Genomic DNA, 17,907 nt, shown 5'->3' on the forward strand with positions numbered 1-17,907 from the left:
GGCCGCCGGCCAATGGGAAGAGGAAACGTCAGAGGTTCGCGCCGCCCGGAAGCTCCTGAGAACCGGAGAGAGTTAGGAGCCGAGAAAGAGCGCGCTGCTGTAGGAAACCCGAATGTCCACCAATCGCGAGGCTGCTTCCAGATTCCGACCAATTGCTCGAGAGAGGTCTTAACGTGGTTACTAGTCTGGAAACTACGCCATGTGCACACGTGACACACGCGCGCTCACGGAGGTGCAACCCCAGGAGGTGTCAAAGTACGTGGGGCGTCTTGCCTAGGGGTAGGCTCTCACAGTACAAACTCATTACAGTCTCGATATCGTAGGAAAGAGGCCTGGCACCTTGTAGAGACGCCGTCGTGGAGACCGACTTAAGTTCAGATTCCGCTTCCAGCACTCCGTAGCGGTGAGGCAACCCCATCCCCACTCCACTTTCGAACCTGTTTTCTAAGGCATTCGCTGGCAACGTTGGGAATTAATTGAATGATTATTTTTTTTCTGTAAGTTTCCTAGAAGAGTTGCACACAGTAAGCATGCAATCAATAAAAGGCCATTATTATTATGTTGGTGGGTTTTTTGTTTTGTTTTTTTTTTTGTTTGCTTGTTTTTTGTTTTTTGTTTTTGGTTTTTCCAGACAGGGTTTCTCTGTATAGCCTTGGCTGTCCTCTATAGGCCAGGCTGGCCTCGAACTCAGAAATCTGCCTGCCTCTGCCTCCCAAGTGCTGGGATTAAAGGCGTGCGCCACCACTGCCCGGCAAAGGGCTTTTATTGTTGTTAGGAGTAGAGCTTGTTCGTTGGTTGTTCTTTTTCTCCAGTATTGTTTACCTCAGACAACTAGTTGTTTAGGAAAGCCTCTCCGCTCAGCTTTTTTTCCTGCATAACTTATTCAGATCTTTACCAGTGACCCGTCGTACCGTGTGCATGTCCACTATAGCTCCACGTCTGAGTCATAATTATTTCTTGCTTGCAAAGGCCTCATAACCGATCTTCCTGCCTAGAAACTTAATATCTCGATACACTATTTAAAAATTCTTATGTTCTCCACCCTATGATGGTGTGCACACGTGAGCACACTAGGGAACCCGGAGGTCACTGGTTAGACTAGGCTGGTGGACCCGGGAGCTCAAGATCCTGTCTCTGTCTCTTGAGCGCTGGAAGTTCAGGTCATTTTTGTCGCAGTTGCTACAATGGGTGGAATTCAAGGCCTCCTGCTTGTACCGTAAGCTTTATGGACTGAACTATTCCCAGCACCTTCCCACTTTTTAAAAAAAAAAAAGTCAAATCATGTCACTCTTCTGCTTTTCATTGCTCTCAAAGTAAAATGCTAACTTACAAAGCTGTCTAATGATGTATATCCTCACCTATTAAATATCTTGGCATGTTCCAGAATAATCAACTCCCTTCTAAAAAATTTTTATTGTGTATATTCATTGTATATAGTACTTTCTTGTATAAGCAAACTGTATAATTTTATTTATATATATTATACTCTCTTACCTTTTTCTCTCTGTTGTGTTATTCCTTTCGTTTCTCTAGACAGTTTGGCTTTGCCATATACACATACATGATTTTAAGTACCTATATAAAATCTAGGAACCACAAATGAGATAAAGCATGTTTTTGTTTCTCTGAGACTGGCCTAATTCCCTTAAGATGATTATCTCCAGTTATATCTATTTTCCTGTAGACAACAAAATTGCATTCTTAAATGTTTGCTTGTGAGCCTAGCCTTTAATAGTTGAGCCATCTTTCCTATCCCATAACTGCATTCTCTATGGTTGAGGAGAAAACATTGTACATAAGCCACCTTTCTTTATTCTGCTGCTGTTGAACTAACTAGGACTAACTGGGTTAGTCCTGTAACTTAGCTATTGTGAGTAGTGCGAGAACGGGCATTGATGTTTTGCCAAAACCCCTTTTCTAATTAAAATGAGAAAGGTTTATGTTGATATGCATGGGTGCTTTGCCTGCATGTAAGCTAGTGCATGCCTGTTGCTCAAGGAGAGCAGAAGAGGGTGGAGAATCCCTTGAAACTGAAGTTGCAGTTGGATGTGAGCACTCATGTGGGTGCTAGGAATGAAATCCAGGTCTTCTAGAAGAGTAGTAAATGTTCTTAACTTCTGAGCTGTCTCTCCAGCCTGGCTGGCAAGGGCTGCACTGAAACTTCTGAGCTATCTCTCCAGCCTGGCTGGCAAGGGTTGCACTTCTGAGCTATCTCTCCAGCCTGGCTGGCAAGGGTTGCACTGAGAATGTTTTACATCCATGTACATTAGGGAGATAGGTCTATAATTATCTTTTCTTTGTTTATCTTTGGTGCTAGTAATAGGCCAATACTGACCTTATTTTCAAGAAGCTATTTTATGCAATACTTTGAGAAATAGTGCTGTTTTTCCTAAAGGTTTGGTAGAATTTTGCAATGAATTTATCTTGGATATTTGGACTTGTCTTAGTCATTGGTCTCTTACTGTGAAGAGACACCATGACCAAGGCAACTCTTATTTTAAAAAAACATTCAGTTGGGACTTGCTTACAGGTTCAGAGGCTTAGTCCTTTATCATATGGCAAGGAGCATGGCTGCATGTAGGAAGGCACTGGAGTAGTAGGTGAGAGATGCTTTGGTCCACAGGCAGAGAGAGAGAGAGAGAGAGAGAGAGAGAGAGAGAGAGAGAGAGAGAGAGAGGGGGGGGGATAGGGGGGGGCGGGAGACCTAGGCCTGTCATGGCTTTTGAAGCCTCAAAGCCCATCCCCTGTAATGCTTTTCCTCCAATATGGACATACCAGTTCCAACAAGGACACAATCCTTCTAATCCTTTCAAAGAGTTCCACTCCCTAGTGACCTAAGCATTCAAATATCTGAGCCATGGGGGCCATTCTTCTTTAAATCACCATTGGGCTCTTTTTAGTTGTGAGGCTTTGTTGTTGTTTTGAGTTATCTTTACTTCGTCAGTACTGATGCTTGTTACACAGTTGTTTAAATTAGTTATCTCCTCTTCATTTAACTGGCAGGTTGTATCCTTCTAGCAATTATCCATTTCTTTTAAGCTTTCCTGAAAATGTGAGTTTCGTTGATATTTTGTAATGGTTCTTTTATTTTGTCTCTGATTTTGTTGATTTAAGGCTTCTATAATCCTGTTATTTCATGGATTCATATTTTTCCATTTCAATTTTATTCATGTCTATGCCCCCATCAATCTCATATTTTACTTTGTGTGTGTACGTATGCCTGTACCACAGTGTGCATATGGAAGTCAGAGGACAACTTGCTGCTGTCATTCTCCTTCCAGACTGTCAGTCCTAAGTATTGAATTAGGCAGCCTGGCTTGGTGGTAGTGGTTCTGAGCTGTTGTCCTAGATTCATTTCTGTTGCTACAGTAAAAATACCCTGAAGGGGGAAAGAAGTGTAGGGGAACAAAATGTTTCTTCGCCTTACAGTTCCAGGTTAGGTAAGAAGTCCTGTCATTGTTGAAAAGTGTCAGAGTTAGGAGTCTGAGGCAGCTGGTCACACCTCATCCACAGTCAGGAGCAAAAGCAGAAGTACCATGTTGTGTGTTTGCTCACAATTCTGCTTGCTTTCTCTCCTTGTATCCAGGGCACAGCCCAGCCCAGGGAATGGGTCAGTTAATAATCAAGACGGCCTTCCTCATTCATGCCCGCAGGGCCAACCTGATCTAGGTAGTTCCTCAGTTGAGACTGTTTCAGATGACTCTGGGCTTGGCTAGTTGACAGTTAAAGACAGACCATTGCAGACATCTTGCCACCATGCTCTGGTTTGATCACTTAAAAGATCCTTAAGTGAATTTTAAAATATTTGTGATGTCTCTGGTTTTTAAAAATTCAGTAGGCACTTCACTTTTTAGAACCAGTTTCCTGGTTATAGGGAGATGCTCAGTGGGGGAAAAACACCGTGCAAACCTAATGACCTGAGTTCAATTCTTGAGACCCTCCCTAATAAAAGCTAGATGTTGGTGGCTTACATCTGTGGTCTTAGCGTGCCTACTTCAAGGTGGGAGGGAAAGAAAGGGGAATCAGACAAAAGCTTGAAGGCCACCTAGGCTATAGCACAAAACAAAGAGACACAAACAACAGGAGAGGGTTGGTAAGATGGCTCAGGTAGTATACTATCAAGTCTGATTACCTGAGGTCAGTCTTTGGCCCCCAAATGGTGGAAAGAGAAGTGACTCAGATTGTCCTTGGCTTCCACATGCACATCATGGCCTGTGCACACACAACACAGTCACAAACTAAATGTAAATCAAAATCTTTGAAAGAGTAAGAGAGACTCTGCTCTCATTTCCCACCTGGACAGTGCCTTCATTATGTCTTAAGTGTTGGTATGTTGTATTTGTATTATTCTAGTCTATTAATTTAAAAAAATGTTTCAGGTTTATTATTTTAAAGTTACGTGTGTGTATGTGTCTTTGTATGTGAATGTATGCGTACAGGGACTGTCAGAGTTCAGGAGAGGCTCTTGGATCTCTTGGAGCTAGAATTACAGTTGGTTGTAAGCCACCCATATGGGTGCTGGGAACCAGACTTTGGTGCACTGCAAGAGCACTGTATGCTTTTCACAGCTGAGCCATAGCTCTGGGACTGTCCCTGCCCCCGTTGTTCAGTGTCCATGAGTTCTGTAGTTCCTCTCAAGATGGTTTCTAGTTTTAGTCTATTGATGATAGATTACATACATGAGATTATTTCAGTTCTCCTGTATGTGCTAAGGCTTGCTTTGTGTACTGTTTGTTATATGCTGTATCTTAGATGTTCTATGAGATGGTGAGAAGACTGTGGGATGCTTGTAGCTATCTGGTAGGTCTATTTGAGATAGGATGCTGTTGAATCCGGCCGTTTATTTGTTGTCAGGATAACCTGTGTACTGGAGAGAGTAGATCTTAAACTCACTCATTATTGTGCTAGAGCTAATATGTGTCTGCGTCTATTCTATCTCTTTCTTTTTTAAATATATATATATATATTTAAGTTTTTCTGTTTATTTTTATTTTATGTGCATTGGTATTGTGCCTGTATATATGTCTGAGGGAGTCAGATCCCCTGGAACAGGAGTTACAGGCAGTTGTGAGCTGCCATGTGGATGCTGGGAATTGAATTCTGGTTCTTTGAAGGAGCAGCCAGTGCTCTTAGCTTCTGAGCCATCTTCTCAGCTGTGTGTTTCTATTTATAGTAGTATCTGTTTTATACAATTGGGTGGTCTGTGTTCAAGGAATATATGATTTGGAATAGTAACATCTTCTTGATTGATTGTTTATTATTCAATATGAAGTGACCTTTTCTGAATAGATTTGGTTTGAAATATGTATTGCCATAATACATATTTATAATGTAAGATACTAAATTAGCAACACCCATTTGTTTCCTAGGTTCATTTTTTTTTTAGAATACCCTTTTCCATTCTTTCTCCCTGAGGTGGTTAGTAATATCTGTCCTTGTTGGTGAGAGGCATTCCGTGAAGGCAACAAAAAAAGGTAGATTCTCCCTACCCCTTTTTAATCCAATCTGCTAACCTGTGTCTTTTGATTGGAGGGATCAAGATAATTGAGATTCATTTATCAATGAAAATAAGTACTACTCTCCATCATTTTGTTGATTTGTAGTGGTAGGTGTTTTCCAGTTCTTGTTTACTTAGCTTCTGTTCCATGGTTATTCTTTCTGTTGGCCTTCTGGATATGTTTATCTTTCCATTATGAGAGATTTCTTCAGATATCTTTTGTAGCACTAGCCTTTTGGTTATGAATTTCATTATTCTGGTTTATCATAGGAAGGCCTCCTTTCTCCTTCTGTTGTGACAGATATCTTGGGTATCTGTGGTCTGGTAGTTGTCAAAGCTTAAAATACATGATTCCAAGTCTTGACCCATGTATTTGGGGTACTGAGTACAATACTGAAACTCCTCTGAGAGTAAATGTTGTCTATAAAAAATTAGAATTACTTAGAGGAGCATGGGCAGTTTTGTGACTGCAACACTCAAGAAAAGTTTCTCCTAGCAGCTATTAATTGCTTGAACGTCCTCTGGGAGGCACTCAGCCTGGTGAGCCCCTCCACAAGCAACTGTTAACTGCCATACATCCTCAGGGGCACCCTCCATAATAGAACACTAATGGGCAAGTCTCTTACAGCCAATCACAGGGTGTGCAGATCTGCAGGTAATCATAGTTGTTTAGAGTTCAAGAGTTCAAATGCCCTTGCCATATTTAGTAGACAGCATTCCACAACACAACACCCCCTTTCTCCCAAGTCTCCTTCCTCTGTGCACTTGGAGCCTTGGGTGAGTAGATATTGGTGATATAGATAGCCTGTTTATGGCTGAGCACTCAGCAGTCACTCTTTTCTACTTTGGTCACTATTGTTTTTACAGAACTACTGCCCACTTCTAAAAGAAGTTTCATGGTCCAGAGATGACAGCAGAAATAATCTGGGCATAAGCATAAACATGTAAAGGCAACTTGAAGGCACATCATGTTCAGTTAGCAAATCGACAGCAGTAGCTTCTCCACTAGGGCCTATGATCTCCCTGGCCATAAACTTTGACTGAGTTTAAGTACTGGATTTACAATACCAGCCATGAATTTCTTCCATTTCTTTCTGTGGAGCAGGCCTTAACTCTAATTGAAAAGAAGTTGGTTTTATCTACAGTGGCCGTGCTACTGCTGTATCAGAAGGCATGTGATAGATAAAACTGTTGGTGGCAATTTTCAGCTTAACACAGCACCTTTCAAGCACTGTGAAAACTAGCCAACAGGGAAGAAGCTTCCAGCTTAATCCCAGCTTGATTTCTCCATGTCCAGCAACCAAAGTGTGTGATGTCTTTAGCAAGAAGGTGTTTAGGTCTAGTTCTGTGGGCGCCCAATAGCACTGGTGATAACTTGTATAGCTTGGGGAGGGGGGGGCTCAGGGTTTCTAGGCCAACAACCCTTAGGAAGGTGGCCTACTCTTGGTTTTAAAGTTCTCATTAATAACCTTATGGCATCCGGGAGCGTCTTTTTCCACCAATTCAGGTCACTTTGAAGAGTTTGAACTCTGTAACTATTGCTTTAATACAAGCCTAGGCTTGTTCGGGAGTTTTCTCATCCCTTGTGTATCTATACCTTTACCCAATTGCAAAGCATTCAAGCATTGCAGCTGTGTCTGGCCCAGCATCCTTTGTGAACTGATTTCCTATCCTCCTCTTGGTGTGCTTATGCTTTTCAGCTTCTTTGCTGAGTTGGTAAACTAACATTATATTACCTGTGAAATGAAATCTTTCTGCAAAGGGTAGTCAGGATGACTGAAGGCCCATCACCCATGATCCAAGCACATGTCAGTTGATCTTGGGATCAGCAGCTAAGGGGGACAGTAGAGAAACCTGTTAGCAAGATCCAATACAGCATAAACATATTTCAATATTTATTTATTTATTGGGTACATTAGTATGGATGAGACGTAATACTTCAGTTTGTCCTCCACAACCCACATTCACACTTCATGAGCCCTCCCTCCTTATCCTGGGACATTCATTGCGTTAGGGCCACCATGTAGCTCCCTGCCTCCAGCAGGCATGGGGTAGGCGTGGGGTGGAGTATCAGACTGCACTAAGGCCAAGAGGGAATATTACTGCCATCATCTCATCTGATTGGTTACTACTTGGTGTAATAGTGATTATTGGTTGACAACTTGACTACATCTGGAATTAACTAAAAACCCAAGCAGTTGGGCACCTGTGAGGGTTTTTTTTTTTTTTCTTGATTGGTTTATTGAGGTGGGAAGACCCAATCTAAACCTGCAACATAAGACCCACCTTAAATCTGGCTACATTTTCTAGTGGCAGCCTATATAAAAGGCATGGAAAGAAACTTTTGGGTTTTGCCTGCTTGCCATTATTCCCACCTGCAAATTCGTATGACCTGCTGCCGAGGCATTCCTCTATGGAATCAGAGCAGTGGTTTTCAATGTGTAGTGTTCTACCATTTACACACGCTGTATAATTTTGTCCCGGAGAAGCTTAAAACCTTCCAGAGTCTCAGAACCACTGCATTTGGCTATTTTGTCTTTAGATATTTCAGGTCATTACAAATGCTTATTTTCTTTTGAGTTATCCAGTGTCTTAGTTTGTCTATTGCTATGATAAGCACCATGACTAAAAGCAACTTGGGGAGCAAAGGGCTTATTTGACTTACAGTCAATTGTGGAAGGAACCCAAGGGATAACTCAAGGCAGGACCCTGAAGGCAGACAGAAACTGAATCAGAGACCATAGAGAAATGCTGCTTACTGCCTTGTTCAGTTCTTCTACAACTCAGCACCACTTCCCCGAGGTGGCATCACCCACAGTGAAGCTAGACTCTCACACATCAATCAAGAAAATGCACCCATAGATCAGTCTGGTGGAAGCAGTCCCTCAATTGAGAGTCCCTCTTCCCAGATATGTGTACCTTGTGTTATGTTGACCAAGACCAGTCTATACTCCCTGACAGGCCCCTTTGTCTACTTTTTTTTTGTCCCCTCTTGATTGTTTTAGCATTTTACAAACTTGATTTACATGCTAGTCTAAACAATTGAGATCTGTTAGAGCCTCTCTTACCTTGTAAAGATTATGTCTTACTGTGTGACCCAGCTGAACTGACCTTAGCTCTATTATGAACACAGTCCTGTCTGGTCCAGTGAACTAGACATTGTATTATGTTGTGATGAAATACTCTGACAAGAAGCAACTTAGAGGAGACAGGGTTTATTTTGAATTAAGGTTCCAGAAACATAGAATCCATCATGATGGTTAAAGCATGGCAGCAGGCAGAGAAGCATGATCAGAGCAGATCTGGCTGATCACATGGCCTCTAGGTGGAGGCAATCCCTCAGTTGAGATTCCATCTTCCAGATATGTCTAGGTTTGTGTTGTGTTGACCAAGACCAGCCCGTACTAGATAGAGCACAGCAAGGTCCACCTAGAAAACCCGAAGGTCCGCCACTTGTGATGTATTCTCCAGCAAGACTTCACATTCCGAAGGTTCCATAACTCTCCTAGACACATTTCCAGCTAAGGACCAGATATTCAAACCCATGAGCCTGTGTTACCTTTCATATTTACTTGACAACATTCTATCCTTGGCTCCCATAGGTTTATGGCCATCTCATGATGCAGAAAGAATTTAAGTCCAACTTTCAAAGTTCTCATAGCCTTTTTAACAACACCAACACAGCTCAAAAGTCCAGAGTCTCTTCTGAGACTCAAGACAATCTTTGAACTACATCTATGGAATTACAAAAACCAGATTACGTAATTCCAGTATACAGTGGGACTGAGTAGACATTCCTACTACTCCAAAAGGGAGAAATGAGGCATAGTGATAAAAGACCAAACCAAAGCATTACTAAAATCCAGCAGAGAAAATAATGAATCCTTTTGTGCCATTTCTGGTACCTGGGACTCCAGTTTCCATGGCCTAACTCTGCCCTTCCAGCTTTGCTACCTGCAACATACATTTTCCTCTTGGGCTGGTTCTACCCTGTATGTAGCCCTCCTTGACATATGTGCCATGATGATGACATCTCAAACATCTTGGGGTTTCCATTACAACCAAGGCTTTATCTTCACAGCTTCACACAGTGGCTTCGCAGGGACTCCTTGCAGGAACTAGCAGCCTGCCACACACATTGCCTGGACTCACATGCTCTCTGAAACTAGAAGGGAAAAAACAAAAAACAAAAAAACAAAAACAAAAAAAAAAAAACCCTGTGCCCTCCTCAGTCTTGCATCTTTCATATATCCCAGATCAGTATGACATGGGTGATACTACCTCCCAGCTCAGGATGCAGGCTGAATCTCTTGGACCACGTTGTAACAACTTCAGTATGCTGCAGCTGGTTAAAACTTACCTACTTATTTGCTAGGTATGAAATGGAAACCATAGGGCCTCTCCTTTCCCAGGTAGGGACTTTAGTTGAGGTCTTCAGGATCTTTTCCTTTGCTTTTGTTGCTGTGCAGAGCAAGGGGCTTCTCTTGAAGAGTGTTCATTTCTTAGCAATCACCACCTCCTTTTTTCAGGATGTACTTGGAGGCAGGTTTAAGCTTCTTACTGCTTTTTCCTCCTCTCCAAACTGCACGTGTATTTCTTTTTGCCTCACCTGTTTTTTATTCTAGGCATGCATCAGAGTAATCAGTAGTAACCATGCAAAAAGCTCAGCGTTAGGCTATCTTAAAATTTTAGTCTATTACCTTTAGAGTCAGACTTACTTAAATTCTTAGAAAGGGGCAGAATGCAGCCAGATTCTGTGCCAAAACATCACACTATTGGCCCTAGTCTAGGTCCTAATAGAGTCCTTGTGCCCCTCATGAGCATCACGAACTAGGCTCCACTGTCTTGGTCTTTCTCCATTGCTGTCTTCTGGCTTCACTATAATTACCCATCACAGTTGACTTCCAGCATTCAGTGCATTTCCATCCATTCTAAAACCTCAGCATTTCATAAAGCAAAATCCTAAAGGCCATGTACCACAGCAATGACACCACTTCTTGGTGCCAGTTGTTGAATTAGTTTCTTTTCTGCTTATTGTGATAAAAAAAAAATAACCTGGCTAAAATACAAGTTAGAGGAGAAAGTGCTTATTTTAGCTCATAGTTCCAAAGTGATAGTCTGTCCTGGCACAGCAGGAACAGAAAGGTGGCTGACCACATTGAATTCAGGCTCAGGAAGCAGTAGAAATACCAGGTGTCTCCCTCACACACACTTTAAAAAGTCATTCCCAATTTAGGCAGTTCAGTGACAGAACATTCCTGACTATCATAGTGTCTTGTATCGGACCGTTAGTAAGGCCTTCATTTACATACTGTACTAAGAGGTTTTCTCTCTGTATTAAAGACTAGACCTGATGGTTGTGTAGCTTCTATAACTGCTGTCTTATCCTCACAGTTTACTTGCTATGGGTTCCAAGTTTTGGGATCCCATGAGAGGCAGTGTGGGGACTAAGACTGAAGTTGTTACCAGGGAGCAGGGCATAGCTGTGACAGGCCTGACCATGCTTCTTGGTGAAATGTGGATTTGGAGACTCTGGATTAGAAAAGCAGTTGTTAAACATGTTAAAGAGGGCTTAATGGACCATTCTAGTATAAGCATGGAAGACAGTACTGAGAGATTTGAATTGTGGGGGCCCACTTCAAGAAATTTCATAGGGGAAGGATATTAGGAAGTAGCATAGATACCATTCTTGTGACATTTTGTTGAAGAATGTGTTATTTTGCCCTTGTCCAGAAAAATCTGCCTGAGGCTAAATTGAAAAGTTTTAGATTAATGGCATCAGCAGAGACTTGAAGACAGCCTGGTATTGACTCTGTTGTACGGGTAGTAGTGGTCACTGTTATGCAGATCTGTAATGAAAAAGAGCAAGCCAAGCTAGGAGAAATAGAAAATGCACTTTGAGGAGAAAAGGAGCACCAGGAAGTGCGATGGAGCTACATCCTGTGCACAAGGAGATAAAAGGTTTAAAGAAAAGCTGGTGCTAGCACAGGGAGTAGTTACCTCAGGGCAAGACTCTGCCCAGATAAGCCTCCTGCTGTGGAAAGGAATTATGGAAAAGCTTAAGCAGTTAACCATCTAAAACAGAAAACTGATGAAACTGTAATTAACTGAAGGAAGGGCTATGTTCCAGCCCTAGCAAAGCAGCAGAACTTGCCAGGTTTTGCTCTGTGTTTCTGGCTTTAGAGTCAAGGATACAAGAAAGGGTCTGTGGCATCTCCCTCTGTGACTAAGGAAAGATGTTAAGGCAGGGTATGTGTCAGAGATATCCCTACATAGAGGAGGCTAAGAGGAGCTATTACATGAAGCCATGAAGGTGAAGCCTGGTTTGCCTTGAAGACCCTAAGATTTTGGAGATGCTTGAGTGGTAGGGTACCTGCCAAAGAGACCTGCTAACAGGGTGTAGATCCAGCCAGTTGTGGGGTGGGGATGGGGGGAAGCTAGGGAGGGAGGGAGGAAGGAGTTTTGCTGCAGTCAACAAAGCTTAAAGGAGTTGGAGATCTGAAGAGGACTTTGACAACAGACATGGAGATGCTGGTTTTCTGTTTTCCTTTGGTCCCGTATTTCCTCACTGTGCTCCCATTCCTCTTTTTTGGAATGGTAATGTACATTCTGTGCCATTGTACATTGGAAGTGTGGGATCTGCTTTTTCATTTTTATTTCACTGAGAGTTACAGTTAAGAGATTTCCATGAGCTGCATGAAAGACTTTGAACTTGGACTTTTAAACAAATTTGAGACTGTGATAGACTGTGGGGACTTTGGAAATTGGACTGGATGCATTTTTTTCATTATGATATATGGCTACAAGCCTATGGGGTCAAGGGAGTGGAATGTGGTGGACTAAGAGTGACCCCTATAGGTTCATATGTTTGAATGCTTAGTCATAAGGAAGTGGCATTACTTGGGATGGATTAGGAGGTGTGGCCTTGTTGGAATAGGTGTGGCTTTATTCAAGGAGATGTATCACTGTGGGTAGGCTTTGAGATTTTGAAAGCAGTTTTCTCTCCTGCTGCCTATGGTTCTGGATATAGAACTCCCAGCTACTTCTCCAGCACCATGTCTGCTTGTGTGGTGCCATTCTTCTTGATGATGATGGGCCAAACCTCTGAAACTGTAAGCCATCCCCAGCTAACTGCTTTCCTTTAGAGGAGTTGCCAGTCATGGTGTCTCTTCATAGCAGTAGAACAACACAATGACAGCTATTGACTACACATCTACTCCTACTCTCCTCCTTCCCTCCCACCATAGGAAGTGTCAAGCTAGCACATCCATCTCATTGTCTCTCACTGCCCCCTTTCCTGCCAGCTCAGAGCTAAGTGTGGATATCATCAGCACATCTTTTTCTTCTAATTTCTCCCTTTTGACCACAATTTTTCTGAGAAGACAGCTCAACCTTACTTTTATATTTTACTGTCTACATAAGGGCCCAGGCTACAGTTTACTTGAAGCCTTGTCCCATATATGCTTCTTAGAAAGATTTTAGTATATTCTCTGATCCATCAGCCATTTTGGGGGGTGTCTTAATACTCAAGTGGACCCATTCATCAAGGAAGCATGCCACTTCATAACTCATTGAAGAAAATGGCCACCTTGAGGTCCACACCACTATTCCTTCAGACACAGCAGATTCTGTGGTATGTCTTCTACCCACAGCATGGATACTGGAAGTCATGCCATCCTGTGCCACATTTGGAAGTGTTGTCCTGGTGGATTCTCCACTTTTAAACAGCCAGCTTCAAAGACAATGCAAGTGTTCTTCATAAAGTCATCTTTGGTTCCATCATATCACATGTTTGGGCAACAAGCATTGTACAAACTTTTTCTGGGAGCATGAATAGATGTTTGTTCATGCCAGATAGATTGACAACAACAGTCCAACAACAATAAATAAAATGCATCCAAGTCTAGAACGACAACCAATGAATTTATTGGGGTTACTTACAGGAACATGAGTGATGGGGGTTCAGTAGGAGCATGGGCAGCTTATAAGTGACCACACCTTGAGGAAAATCTCTCCCTCAGCAGTTGTTCACTCACTGCTTATATATCTTCAGTGAGGACTCACTTTAAGCCTTTCCATCCTAGCAACCATTAACTGCCTGAGTATCCTTAGGGAGGGGCAGGCCTTCCGAGCCTTTGCACTCTCCATAGTAGAACACCGGCGTACCCAATCTGGTGCCAGTCTTCTGCAGGTGACGAGAGATGTGGCTTACAGCCACACAATGCTTAGAGGATAGCAGTCCTGTAATACATAACTAGTCCATAATTAGAGCTAGTAATTATGACTAGTGTTGGTTGATTAAAACACAGAGGGGAAAGTAAGCAGAAGGAGTGAGCAGTGGATACAAGAGGGAGAAGGTGCTGCTCAGGCTAAGGGTGGGATGAAAAAAGAGAGGCAAAGAAATGCAAGTACAGAACGAAAATAAAAAGTTAAGCCACTCAGAGACCCCACCAGTCAGGTGTATCGCTAAGTCTTTAAATGTCTGCTCTATGCCCCTCTGGGTGCACCCGCCCAAGAACTCTGAATTCATAAATGAAAGACATACACACAACCTTTATATTTAATCTGTCTTAACTAGCTCCATGTCTGGGCACGTCCAAACCTCCCTGTGGCTAGCACACATTCCCGTCCAGTATTCCTGAGTTAACAATTTCTAAATCTATATTTGTTCCTTGCTGGGGAATCCTAAAAGTCCCACCTCTATCCCCCTGCCTCGCTATTGGCCATTGGCTCTTTATTGACCAGTCAAAAGACTAACTGTTGGCAGGGTCCTGCAGCAGACATGAGAATTCCCACAGAAGCACAAATCAATTCCCCAACAGGCAGGCCAGCCTATGTTCTTTTGAGAAAGCCCTTCAAAGTGTAAGTGGGAAAGGAAGTAAGAGAAAAAAGACCAGGATGAGAACAAACCAGCACAGACCTATAAACTGATCCTGTCACTGACTAAAGGGGAGAGAGCTGGTGAGGCCCAGTCTGAATGTGGTCTCTTGACTGATGGATGGTGTCAGTCTGGATCCTCTGTGTCCCGTTTTAGGCTCTCAGATGCCAGGCACACCCGTCGATAGTCATTTGCAAGGTTGGGCTACAGGTACTGATTCTGTCAGTTGACTGTCCTTTTCGGGAGGCATCACAAGTACTGGGCAGTCCTTCAGGGGTCAGGTTGTGAATACTGTTCTTATCACAGTGCTAGCCTGTCCTCAGGAGCCAAGGGGCAGACACTATCAGGACCTTCCCCATGTTGGACATTCCACTTGAAACAAGACTAACTCTGGCTCTGACTACATTTGCACTTGCTGAATAGGCCCTTTGCACAGTTCCTTCCCAACAGTCTAAAGGAAATCTGCTGTCCGGGTTTCAGCACATCTGTTTGGTGTCCCCACAGTGTTTGAAGCAGAGATCTTAAAATGGCCTCTGTTCTTCTCTCATTGAATACCCAGAAGAGAGGGTTTTCTGGTGTCTTAGTCTACTTTCTATTGCTGTGACAAAAACATAGTGACTTAAAGCGACTCCGGGAGGAAAGGGCTTATTTGACTTTACAGGTAACAGTCCATTTTATGTAAGGAAGACAAGGTTGACTCAAAGCAGGAGCCAGAGCAGAGACCATGGAGGAGCACAGCGTACAGGCTTGCTCAGCTTGCGTTTTTATGCCATCCAGGTCCATCTGTCCGGGGCCGGCACTGTCCTCAGTGGGCTAGAGCACTTATCATTCGTCAAGGAAATGCCCCCGCAGACATGGCCACAGGCCAGTCTGATGGAGACAGTTTTTCAATTGAGAGTTCCTCTTCCCAGATGACTTCATCTTGTATCAAGCTGACAAAATTTAACCACTGTACATGGATGGTGTCCTTCCTTCCCCCTTCAATGTTTGCTTCTGAGAGTACTTCCGGGGGGAAGGGAGGGCTCTGTTTCATACACTGGCCCCTCTCACTGAGAGAAGGGAGCTTACCTAAGAGGGAACTATTACTTTTTATGGTCTATTTATCTTTTGTAAGAGGAACTATCACTTTTTATGTTCTATCACACCTAGAGAAGCTATGAAGAACTAGGAAAACAGGGTTATTGAAAGCCAGTAAGATGAAGTTTTCTTAGGATTGGGTTGAATTCGCCGGCCTTTCCACCCTAAGTTTAGTTACAGGAACTTTACAAGTACCCACCCTAAAGTAGCTATAAACTGCCGTTAGTGTTGTAATTACCCATCAATACCAGCCGCCTGGAAGACTGCAATTCTATGGAGGCATAGAAAACTTCCTACTACTGGCATGAAGGGCATAGCGCCAAAAAATTCCCAGTCCCAGGAATCAGTTAGCCTCAGGCCTAGCAAGCCACCGACGCTCTAGCCCAGGTCAGCCAGGGCTCTGTGGAAGGCCTGGCACTTGCGCACTGAGCTGAGACAGCAGGGGCTGGGCGGATGAGGGGCATGCTCCTGCTGTGGTTGCTGAGAAGGGTGGTGGTGAGTGCTGCCCGGAGCCCGCAGACAAGTCTGCGTCCTTGGCCATTCTGCCTCCATGCAGGACAGCGGCGGAGCCGGAGCGGCAGACCCCAGGGAGTGTCCCCGGGACCTTGCCTTGCCCTCCGGAGCCAGCGGCCCGGTCGCAGCCCCCGGGTTTGTGTCTACCAACTGCCCCTGAGTCATAACAGATCGTCAGCACCTTGTGCCCAGTGCCTCGAAAACACCCTGTCTCTATTTTGGAGAAAACCGAGGGGGCTTCCTGACCGAGCTGTACTCGGTCATTCCTGGATTGGACTGGACCTCCGCTCATACCTCATTTGAGTTGTCCTTTCATCTGGTGCTTAAAGGGCCTCGTGCCTGAGGGTTGTCATCCTCTTTTAGACCCACTGCTTTTAGAAATCCTCCCTGTATGGCTTCCCAGAGTACCTTTGTAGCCATGAATTTCTCAAAGCAGACCAGAGCCCTAAATCAAAGTGTGCCAAACTAAATACAAGAACTTAGACAAGTTCCCTAACAAGATCCTCAGATCTTCTTGTCTGAGGCGAAGGAAATGTAGGTGATTGTGTGAATGAAAGGGGGTGAAAGATAACGCAGTTAGCATCCTGTTGACCACATAAGCACCCTGAAGGGCACATAAGTGCTCTGTTGATTATTTCTTTTCTTTTTAAAACTATATACTTATTTTTATGTGTAAGGATGTTTTGTCTGCCTGAATGACTATGCATGTGGATGCTGGGAATTGAACCCAGGCCCTTTGGAAGAACAGTCAGTGCTCTTAACCACTGAGCCATCTCTGCTGCCTGACTATTTATTTCTTTCCAAAATGCAATAATACAATATTTCTCATTGGTCATATGAAAAGTCCTTTTCAAGTGATGTTAATGCTAAGGCATATTCCTTAAGATGGATGGTTTGGTTAAGTGACAATGCAGTTTGATAGTTGTTTTGGGAAGGGGGATTATGTGTCAGCAGTTCCAAAAATGACACTTTTGTAAATGCACATCTTAAAATCCCTGGGAAGCAGTTCATAGTACGTGATATGCAGGAAGATGATACTCAGCGTTATATGTGATAGCTGAAATCTATAAACTTTTTAAGTTGAAAATTTTAAAGGTAAGGGAAAGTAGAAGGTAAGTAGGTCCCTCTGGCCACCATTATCAATAACCAACAATATTTTGCCCATCTTGCTTTTACAAAAAACTGGGAACTATTAGTTGTTGGAAAGTAAACTGGAATACATTAGGAATGCTAGGCTACCTTTAAAATAATACAGAATTATATTTATGTATTGTAGCCATGAAAATTCACAATCCAAGTCTCATTAAATCTAGACAAAAGACAAGGAAGTACCAGAAGCTGATTTCCCTGTAGTGGGGGAACATGAGGGACTCCACTGTGTCATATGACAGTGTGCACCCAGTCTGCATGTGCTGTATGGGACTGAGCACAGCAGACATCAGAGCCCGGCCACTGATGCCTCCACTCTGACCCGTTAATCTCAGGCTTGGCTGCCACCTGCTGTTAGATGTTATGCTTACATGCTGCTTGGTGTGGAGCCTTATGACCACCATACATGTTCAAATCTTTGAGAATACGTTTTAATTTTAATTCCTTTTATTTATATAGTGGGGGAAGGGTGGGGAACGGCGGGGATAACCTACAGAAATGGGTTTCTCTCTTCAGCATGTAGATCTGGAGGGTTGAACTCAGGTGGTCAGGCTTAGTGGCAAGATCTTTATCCCTGCCCCATCTTGCTGACCCTGTGTAGCCAAATCATTATTAACCGACTGTCTTCTGTATGTGATTGATACTACTGTAAAAATTTGTTACACGTGTGTCTACTAGTGCTTCATACCCAGGATGCAGCATAGTATTCTGTGACAGTATGACATCCCCCTTCTCAACCACCACCCCCACCTCCACACCCCACATCACCACCACCTCCACACCCCCCCATCAC

General features: G+C 43.3%; 1 protein-coding gene across 3 annotated transcripts in view; it reads left to right on the top strand.

Annotated features, from left to right (window-relative positions):
* The first annotated feature begins 228 nt into the window (after positions 1 to 228).
* Positions 229 to 17,907, top strand: part of Tbccd1 (TBCC domain containing 1) — a 48,631-nt gene continuing 30,952 nt past the window's right edge. The window contains exon 1 of one of the 3 annotated variants that reach the window (XR_003712948.1): positions 229 to 497. The gene's annotated coding sequence lies outside the window, so the exon portion shown is untranslated. The remainder of the gene's footprint in view (positions 498 to 17,907) is intronic. The other 2 variants (XM_028779700.1, XM_028779702.1) reach the window with 2 other exon arrangements.

The sequence above is a fragment of the Grammomys surdaster genome, unplaced genomic scaffold (genome assembly GCF_004785775.1).
Source record: "Grammomys surdaster isolate TR1022 unplaced genomic scaffold, NIH_TR_1.0 361, whole genome shotgun sequence".
Classification (NCBI taxonomy): Eukaryota; Metazoa; Chordata; class Mammalia; order Rodentia; family Muridae; genus Grammomys; species Grammomys surdaster.